Here is a 10,527-nt window from a genome sequence, read left to right as displayed (position 1 = left end):
CCTCTCCCTCCAGAAATCAGCAGACGATGCAGAAGGGGAATACAGGGTGCAAAGAGCTGTCTGGGATCACTGGAGCTTTCTCCTCCCATCCCTATGAGCTGCAGTGGTCAGTTACCATTTGAAGGTAGGAATTGAGAGTGGAATAAATCCACTCCAGTCCAAGCAGTGTGCGTGAGTCAGGACACATAACTCCCAGGATAACCCAACACAGCCTCTAAATACTCACTCTTTCAGGCAGGTCAGAATCTTGCTCCAGTCTCTGCAGCTTGCAAGAACTCAGGAATATGAAATGAAGGTTTGTCCCTCCAGGGTCTCATGGGCAGCTCAGAGAGCCAGGGACAAGTCTGGTCGCTTAGATGACTGGCCCCATATGCATATTGACACTGCTGGTGTCATTTTCTTCTGCCACTGCTGCCACTCCATTTTTGGAGATTGTTTCAGAGGGAGGAGAAGTGGCAGTTTAAGTCTATAAAAATACTTGAAGGCTTAAAGAGGATATTTGAATTGTCTAAAGCTGAGTGACTGGGACTGGTCATGTTCATCCATTTATGGTTTAGGCTGTCATTTCACACATCACTTGCTCTTCACTCTGCTTTTGTATCATTTATTTACTTGTCCCTGGCAATGTGAAGCACAGTATTGAGGAACCAATCCAGGTTAAAATGAACCTTTTTATTTCTTTACTTCCAAGCTTTGTTTTAACCCAAAAGCAGGTGGCTGCTCTGATCTGTCACTGTTGTACAGATACTTGCACCAGCTGAGGGAAAACCTGATCCAGGAAAGGCAAGGCTGGGATAAGCTAGCTAGGGCTGCCACAGAAAGCAGTTGGGAAATTAATGTCACTGGGGTCAAGGGAAAATGAAGAAAGGAAATGTGTCTCCTGCAGTGGTCTGGTTAGCAGCAAAAACATGGCTCTTAAGTGCACTGCTTTGGGTGTTAACCTTGTACTACCCTTGTGATGTCCCACAAGCAGTTTCTTTAACAGTCCTGACACTGGAAATAAAACACACCCCATTTCTGCAGATCCCAAAGGACTCAGGTGTTAAGCAGGGGGAAGGGAGTGGATTGGGAAGGGCACTCATGCAGCCACCCAGCTGTAGTGGTTGGAGGCTCCTTGTTCAGCAGGCAAACAGTATGTGAGGCAGCCTGCCCTTCCTGCAGCTGCCTGCTGCTCTACAGGCACATTCTCGAAGCAATTTAAGAGGAATTATTTTGACTGTGATGAGCTTGGACTGAGCCTTAATAGTAGAGGCAATAGAAAGTGGCCTATAAGTTCAAGCATCAATTGTCCACTCAGTAATCTGAAGTGTGACAGATTCCAGTTCTTTGGTTAGGGGATTTGTTGCAGAAGATAATTTCTGCACTTTAGGATCTCTGCTTTTATAAAAAAAAGTGTCTTTTCAGCTCTGGAACTGATTAAGCAATTTAAAAACTGAGATAACATACTGAGTCCCACTCTTCCTCCCTGATTCCTACTGCAGTCCCATAAGCATGCCTGGGCCATTTCTGTGTTTTGACAATTAAAAAATAAATAAATAATATCAACTGCAGATTGAAAGTTGGAAAAGGAAGCTGAAAAAGTAATACAGCCTTGATATTAACCTCATATTAACCCTGTGGACAACACTGCTCTGAGTTATTTGTTTTCATGTCCAATTTAAATAATAAAATTAACTGCTGCGGATCTACTCCTTTTTTTCCACCCTGCTTCCCTAGAAGATCTTAAAGTCCATCTGCTCTTCACAGCAGAGCTGAACCCACAGAATAGCCAAGTACCCACATGCATGGAGGTTTGCTCCTGCTCAAGACAAACAGGTCTTTAGTCAAGCATGGGGAAAACATTAATAAAAACAAGTGTGAAGGACAAGTGCCTGTCTTGGACACTGCTACATGTCTTCAGAAAGCGTGTCTGAGCTGAACAGTCCTGCCTGCAGGAGCACTTCTGTGTGCACTTCTGCGTGCACTTCTGGTGACAGGCAGCTATTGAGGTAGCCCCAAATCCTGGCCACTCCTGGACTTAAGCTTGGCATGGCCTCTGCACAGCCCTAAGCATTTGTCCCATCAAAGCATTTCCTGACTGTTTACATCCAGACCAAATTGTTTACAGGGAAAGGAAGAATGTGAATTCGATCATAAAAATCACTTGCTGCCAGAATTTTGAGAGTTGCTCCAGACCAGCACCTGGAGAGCAATCTCCCATGCTTACTCTCCATGCATGATATGGCCTTACGTACACAGAGGTTTTTTGACAGTAAATGTTGCATCAAGTATGATCTACATCTACTGCTGTTTTATTACCTGTGTTACTGTTAATTACTTGATTTATGTTAAATGTATAAATAAAATGTTAATGCCAACCTGTTGAAGGTCAGATGAGACCCAGCTGTCAGGATTTCTTTGGTTCCACCATATCACCGGGTCCCCTTACTACTTATGTTTCTCTTTTTCCCTCGTATTTCCTCCAGACACAGGGTGAGAGGAGCCACCCTTCCAGCAGAGATGGAGCCTGGCTGGTCCTGGCAGAGGGGCAGTCAAAAACCAGAGCAGCCCCTCATTGACAGGATGTCACTGGCTGCCACCAGTGTCACCCACCCCAAACATCCACACACCATGAACTTCTCTGAATTTTCAGGCCATTCTGGTGAGCTTTCCCTGGGCACAGCCAGGCCTTCAGCCTGTCCTTGCCACACTACTGCTTGGAGTGTGCTCTGCTTGAATCCTTTAACCCACAAAGTGTAACACTTGTGATTTGCACAGACCGAGCATGGTGACATTCTGTGCTTGGAAACGTGTTTTATGCACAATCAGAATTACCATTTATCTGAATGTGGTTGTGACTGAATAAGTAGATGCAGGGAGACCAGTGGGTGTAGTCTACCTTGACCTTAGCAAGGCTTTTGACACGGTCTCCCATAACATCTTTGTGAGCTCAGGAAATGTGTGATAGAAGAAACTGCAGTGAGATAGATTAAGAACTAGCTACACAACAAAAGCCCAAAGAGTGGTGATCAATGGTGCAGAGCCCAGCTGGAGACCTGTGAGTAGTGGAGTCCCCCAGGGGTCAGTGCTGGGTCCAGGCCTGTTCAACATCTTTATCAATGGTCTTGATGATGGGACAGTGTCTTCTCATCACATTTGCTGATGACTCAGAGTGGGAGAACTGTCTGGCACCCCAGAAGGCTGTGCTGCCATTCAGAGGGACCTAGATGGGCTGGAGAGTTGGGCAGGAAAAAATGTAATGAGTCACAACAAGGGCACCCCAAGAACCAGTACAGGCTGGGGACTGAGCTGTTGGAGACTAGTGAAGGGGAAAGGGACCTTGGGGTGCTGGTGGACAGAAGGATGACCATGAGCCAACAATGTGACCTTGTGGCCAAGAAGGCCAATGGCATCCTGGGGTGCATCAGAAGGGGGGTGGTTAGTAGGTCGAGAGAGATTCTCTTCCCCTTCTACTCTGCCCTGATGAGGTCACATCTGGAATATTGTGTCCAAATCTGGGCCCCTTAGTTCAAGATCAACAGGGAACTGCTTGAAATAGTCCAATGCAGAGCCATAAAGATGATTAAGGGAGTGGAACATCTCCCTTATGAGAAAGGGCTGAGGGAGCTGGGTTTCTTCAGACTGGAGAAGAGGAGAATGAGGAGTAACCCCTTTAATGTTTATAAATACATAAAGGGAGAGGGCCAGGAGGATGGTACCAGGCTCTTCTTACTTATGCCCAATGACAGGAGAAGAGGCAACAGATAAAAGCTTGAGCATAGGAGGTTCCATATAAACATGAGGAGACATTTTTTTTTACTATGAGGGTGACAGAGCACTGGAACAGGCTGCCCAGGGAGGTTGTAGAGCCTCCTTCTCTGGAGACATTCAAAACCTGCCTGGATGCATTCCTACATTAGCTCCTGTAGCTGACCCTGCTCTGGCAGGGGAGTTGGACTCAATGATCTTTTGAGGTCCCTTCCAACCCTTAACATTCTGTGATTCTGTGAATTAATGATTACTGCCACTAGAAAATCTTTCTTTGGACTATAAGAAATTTATAGACAACAAACATGGAATAAGATGTAGCATCTGAAAATCCCAGGAAGGAAAAGATTGGTAAATGCATTCAAATGAAACACTTTTTTGTTGAACATCAGCATCGGAAGGCACTCATTGGAACAGGAAATGTGCATGACATACTAGACCCTATGTGTTGGGGAAATAGGCTTATACTTCATTTGGCATATAACAAGTCAGACCTAAAAAGATTTAGACTCTTTAAGGACAGACTCATAAGCTTAATGTAATGGAGGAAAAGCAGTATTTGGAGGGGGGAAAGTATAACTAACTGTTCCAAAGTATTTCTTTGCAAATAAATAGTTTATGCTACTTCTAACACTGGTTTCCATTTTGATACCCCTTTGCAGAGCAGCACCCACAATGCACTTCCATAACAGAGCTGACACCTGGTCTTGAGGAGACTGAAACCAGGTCAAAAAATGTGGAGCATAACCTATGGTCACATTCATTTAGGATGCTGGGAGATAACTAGGGTTGTTTGTTTGCTTGTTTGCTTGTTTTCAGTTATTCAGTTATTATTTAGTTCTTATTGACTGGTTATTGAAAGACCATTAGCTGGACTCAGGTGCCCTGGGGCTAAGGTTGTGGATGGAACCAGATACAAGAACTCATGAGCATCAAAAGAAAGTATAAGAGAACTAGGTTTAAAGTATGTAAAAAGAAGCATCTCTTCATGCCACAAGCAACCTATTGAGCCTTTTGCCAGTGGATATTGGAGATGTTACAGTTTAGTTCAAAAACAAATTAATGGAAAAGAAATTTACTGAGCTGGTTGGCAGATGTAAACTGTGTTGAAAATTATTAGAGGCTGTGAGAGTGGGAGGTAGACATTACTATATGTGTCTCCCCTATTCCTACAGTCTTCCATGCCTGTTCTCTCATGGCCACTGCTGGAAACAATTTTTTTTTTGGATGCACCAAAGAGCTGATCCAGGTTGTCTGCAAACTATCTTGTAATGTCTGCCTTGTCCTACCTATGAACTGTTGAGGGTTTCATGCAGTTTTCTTAGGCCTTTGAAACTTGTAAGATAGCATAAAATCTTTTTTTCTTCCTTTCCTACACAGCTCCTGCACTTGACTTGGTGGTTATGTAGATTGTGTTAGCCTGGCTTGCATGAAAGATGTGAAAGATGTTTTGTTTCTAAAATTGTTAGAGTTAATAAACACAGATGGTGTGAGAAAGAGAGAGGAATGGAGCTTCTGCTTTCTCATAGAAAGGAAAGCTGTTATTAAAAACATTTCTCATTTTCTCCCTTGAAGCAGTTGATTTTAAAAAAATAATTATACTCAATTTCCTGCCTTTAAATGTCCCTAATGCTAATTCCCCCCCACAAAAAAATTTCTTACACAATTCATTCAGAAAAGAATTCTTCCAGATTTAATTGTCCTCTAAAGACAGAAGAGGATTGTAATAGTAATAGAAATGAAAAGATTTATAAGGATAGGAAAGGACTGGCTGGGTGTGAGGCACAGGAAGGGACCAAAGACAGGAGACTGTAAGTGATCAGTCTGAGAGTGGCAAGTGGTGATGAGACCTCAGTGAGGAGCCCACCCAAATGCCAGCACATGCTGCATGCAGCTGCTCAGGGGACAGTCAGGAAAAAAGGGCAGGGAGCAAATCCTAGTAACTCCCAGAGGTGGAGAAGGGTGGATGGTGTGGTGGTTGCCAACAACTAAAAGGGTACAAAAGGCACATCCAGAGAATGCATATGGTCACCAACCTGAAGGGAACCCAGGAAATCTGATGAGGAAGTGAGGTTACCATTCCTCACCCCCAAAAGTTGTTGCAAAGATGGGACACGTGCATCCTGGTGTCTGCATGCTGGTCAGACAGCTTGGATACACCCATCTGGTGAGTACCTGGGTATGAGAACATGAATGTGAGTGACTCAAATCAGTCTGGCTTTAAAATAAATTCACCCTCCTATGGGTACTCACCTGGAGTTTGCTGCTTTGTGGATACTCATGGATTAGCGGTGTAGATCCAGCTTCTGGGCACCTCTCAACCTATTGCCCATTGAACCTCCTGGGCAGGTGTGGGAGAGCTCTCACATACACCCATATTGACCAACACAGAAGAAAGTGTCCAGCATGACTTTTCAAGTAAACCAGGAGATGCTTCTGACCTTCTGACATGTCCTGATGAATACTAAGCTGCCTCTGAAAACAGCCACAGACAGAAGAGCCATGAGTGCTGTCAATATGAGAACTCAGTCTCCTCCCTTCACCTGAGACTGGGAAGATGAACAAAAGGAGGGAACCTGAGTGTGTCACATTCCATTTCATTATAATGAAAGAAATTTGAGACTCCTATTGCCATTTACCATCTTCTTTTTGTGTACTTTTTTTGGAGTGCAGTTCCTTGAGTACTCAAGGGTTCCCAGGATGATGTTTTGGTGGGAACTGATGGAAACAGGCTGTTGAACTGCTCTGTCTCAATAAAATCTGCCCTTGCAAGAAGCTTTCTGAGGCATGGCTGTGTTCTAGCAAAGTGGGAAGCCTGTGGTGCCAGGGGCTGCTGCTAGAAGGTTCCTGTCATTGAGAGGTTGCTTTGTTGGGATGAGTGTTTATCCCATAGCTGCTTCCTCCTGTCATCAAGGTAATAAAAAGTTACATCTGAGTGCTGAATTTGGAGTTGCAGCATCTTCCCCTCTCCTCACCAACTCCCTGTAATACCATGTCTATACAGTCCTATCCATGTGAATTCAGTGTTAAGCCCATTCTGCTCCCATAGTGACCTGCACTCTGGCCCAAACTGCCTCTTTAAAGGTGATGTGAGAAAACTCAATTTTATCCCCCTACCCCATTTGCAGCTGGCGTTGTGGCTGAAGGACCTAGGGCACCTCTCACTGCAGCTGACTCTGTGAGGTCCACCAGCAGCCCCTGGCCACTTAGCAAGAGAGAGCCAGAGCTCTTTTTAGCTCAAATGATTCAGCACAAAGAAGCTCAGCATCAGGCATCTTGCATCTCTTCTCATCACGCCTCTTCTCAAGTTTTAAGTACAAGGAGACAAAAGTCCTTGCAAACCCCTGATTCTGTCATTTCCCTGAACATATGCCTGTCATGCTGTTTCTGGCATCCAGATATCTTTAAAAGGAAAAGACAGAGCTCTTAGGAATCACGGGGCACCACATGCACCATCTCTTTTTCAGAGCCAGCATCTTCCCTGGCATAAGGTAATCACCATTTGTGATATTCTGTGTTTGTGCGACAGGATACTGAACAACACTGAACACCAGCAGAAGAAAGTTTGATGCAAGCAGCTTCACGGCATGAGGGATGAATAAGACATCCTCCATACCACAGCAACCAAGAGCCCAGCCATATATTTTAGAGGGATTAGAAGTGCAGATGGCAAGAAGAATTTCAATAACAAAAGACTGAATAGATGCAAGTCTTGCAATAGATGCAAGACTGAACAGATGCAGGCAACTGGAGCTCTCTGCTTCATAGCAAAGTTACACCAGTTACAAAGGAACAGCAGGAAGAAGCTTTATCCCCCCCTGTCAGCTGCACTGGGGCTTGCAGCATCCTCAGTAGCAGCCCAGACCTGCTGACCCTGGCAAGTCTGTCTGCTAGAAATTTGTGCCAGAAGTGCTCTCTTCGTGTGAACATTTCAGACTGTTCAGAAGGAATACTCAATTTTTGGAAGTTTTCCCTCTTTTGATTGTAATTTACCATTTGATGACATTTTTCATGTTTTCTTCAGAATCTCAGGGCTTAGCCAGGCTGTGGATAACTTTAGCACTCAGCTACACACCTGCCAAGGCTTGAGCAGCCAAGAGCTCTGGAAATGACCTGGAAAAATGTGAAGGCAACCTAAATACGTGCAGTTTTGTGTTTTGGGCACAAGTATATCAAAGCATCCAACCCAACACAAGGCCAAAAAATTTTGTACTTATACTTAGGCCTCATATTCTTCAAATTTCTCTCTAGCAATCTGTCTTAGGAAATGTGAGAGCACCAAGCCACTGCTCACTTAATTCTATAGCTCAGAAAACAAAAATCCTTCATCTCTTTCCTTTCTTTGTTTGGATGAGTAGGAAAGGTGACTTGAAACAAAGCCACCTGCTATTAGGAGGAGCACAGAAATTACTGTCTGTAGATACCTGCTTCCCAGCTCAGATCCCCTTTCCCTGCAATTGCTCTTATTCTTACCCTGGTGCATGCCTTCCTATCTCTTCTAATGAGGTTGTGCAGCTATATGGAAAAAAAAATAACTGGGAAAATACATGAAGGCAGAAATAAATGTTTCTGAAGTAAGGAGTAACAGATCAGTACGTAAAAACTGTTTGCTGTTATCCCTTAAATGCTTAATGTAAAAGGTGAGAGTGCCTTGCAGTGAGATTCCATTCCCCATCAGGTTCCATCTGCTCCAGGCTTGGCATGAGGAGCATTTTCTAATTTTTTTTGACAAGAGCTCAATTTAGGAGGGTGGCAAGGGTGAGGACTCCTTGAAAAATAGGCACAGCAATATTACTAAAATCTCCCACATAAGTTTTAATACAGATAAGTAGCAGCACACAGTCAAAAATCCTGCCTCCAAATCTCATTCTGGATTCCAAACAGAGGTCTGCTGCTTCTTAGCTGGGTCTGAAGCTCTGAGTACTAGTAATACTAGCATCGGTTGTTACCAACATTCATAAAAGATCTTTTGCCTGGCTCTGAAGCTTGTGGTTGCTGTGCCCTGTAAGCTCCACTATTAAATTCTACTCAGATTCTCTGGTTATAATTGAGATTTCACTAAGAACTTATTTCAAGGTGGGAAAATGCCCTTTTTAATTTTCTGAGACTCTGTTCTCTCCTTCGAGTCATCCAGCAATGACACCTCCACCACAACACTGAGTCACACAGCCTGAAATGGTAACACTTTGTCCATACAGAAATGGGTGTCTTATCAGCTGGGTTCTGAACCCTGAGCTGAAGCAGTGCCCATGCCATCCTGACAAGCTGAGTCACTGAAGGAGGCACCAGGAGGGAGGCTGTCAACATGGCAAATATACTCACCTGCATCCAGTCCAAAGCCCTGACCCTGAAGGACAACACACACAGAGCTCCTTTCAGCAGCTCCTCTATGAGCTGGCTTTAGCCTGCTGCTGAGACTTATTTTCATTATTGTAGATAAAGAGAAGCTGTGTCTGTGGCAGAGCAGTATTTGGTATAAATGTGTTCAGTGAAACTCAACCAGCTTTTGTCAGGGCTGAAAGAAAACTGAAAAGAGTAAGTCATCTATCCAAATTGGTTTATTTTTATTTCAGCAGTGCTAATTTAATTCAACTGAGAGCAGGCTTTGACAGCAAAGAAAGCAGCTTCTCTGCTGCCCTCACAGCAGAGGGACAGGCTGACAGGACAGCCAGGACACAGTGAGGAGGAGCACCAGGGGACCAGGACAGCAGAAGACAAGTGCTTATGCTTGGCTTTACTCACCTGTCCTGCCCCTCACAGCACTTTGGAATCTGCTCAGTCTGCAGCAGGTTCCAGCAGTTCCCTTGGGGTTGATGGGGTAACAGGCTACACATGCACTGGGTGGGAGGCTGTGGCACCACCATTTGCAGCCATTTGTGGGAAAGTGGAGATTTATGGCTTTGGTCTGCTAGGCACAGAAAATGGCATTTTTCTAGGCAAAACTAGCCCTATGAGGTGTTGTCCCTGCCCTGTACACCCATATATCATAGAATGCAGTAGCAGCAGGCTGTAGGCAGGACAGAGCAGGCAGGGGCAGGGGGGTGTTTCAGCTCACCACAAAAGCCAGAGGGAGCATGGGGATAAACCCAGACACCTCTAGCTTAGACTTTACAGAAGCTCCTCTCTGACTCAGCACTGATGATCCCAGCATGTTGAGGAAGATTTCAGAGAGGACCCCACTGACTTAATTTAATTTTCTCCTAGTCTCTAATGTCTTCTATACACATGCATACAATGCCTTGTTGCATCCTGCTCAGTCAATATAAAACCACACTGCCAATATCTGCTTATATCCTGCCTTGTCCCCCACAGCTTTCCAGCTTCTTCAGCCATGTGCTGGCCTTGTTGGGTCTTCTTCAGGCTCAAAATCCTTTCTGCAAAACTTCCTCAAGCCTCTCCATCTTTCTTCTGTTCCTCTTTGCTGGTGGCTTTGGTGAACACTTCCCTAACAGGCTAGGAAGTACTGTTTCCCTTTCTCTCAGAGCCCTTGTGTCCAGAAGGAGATTGAACTTCAGAAATTAGATCTCTATCTGTCTCAAAGTCCCTTGCCACAAAGCACAAGTGAAAAAGCCTCAAAGGATTGCTCATCTTGCTGCTGCAAGGGAGGAAGCTGAGCACTGAAGATGCAGTTGAAAGGGGATTTGTGTTCACCACACACACTGACAGCTGTAAAAACACAGCACTGATAAAGCCATTTCACTTCACTTTACTTCACTCTGCTTGGCCTGAACGACTGCTGCAGGTGCTGGGATGCTCCTCACTGGGTAAAAGAGAAACTTC

Source organism: Calypte anna, chromosome 1 (genome assembly GCF_003957555.1).
Source record: "Calypte anna isolate BGI_N300 chromosome 1, bCalAnn1_v1.p, whole genome shotgun sequence".
NCBI classification, from domain to species: Eukaryota; Metazoa; Chordata; class Aves; order Apodiformes; family Trochilidae; genus Calypte; species Calypte anna.
The sequence above is the reverse complement of the archived record's forward strand: the minus strand, read 5'-3'. Positions refer to the sequence as shown.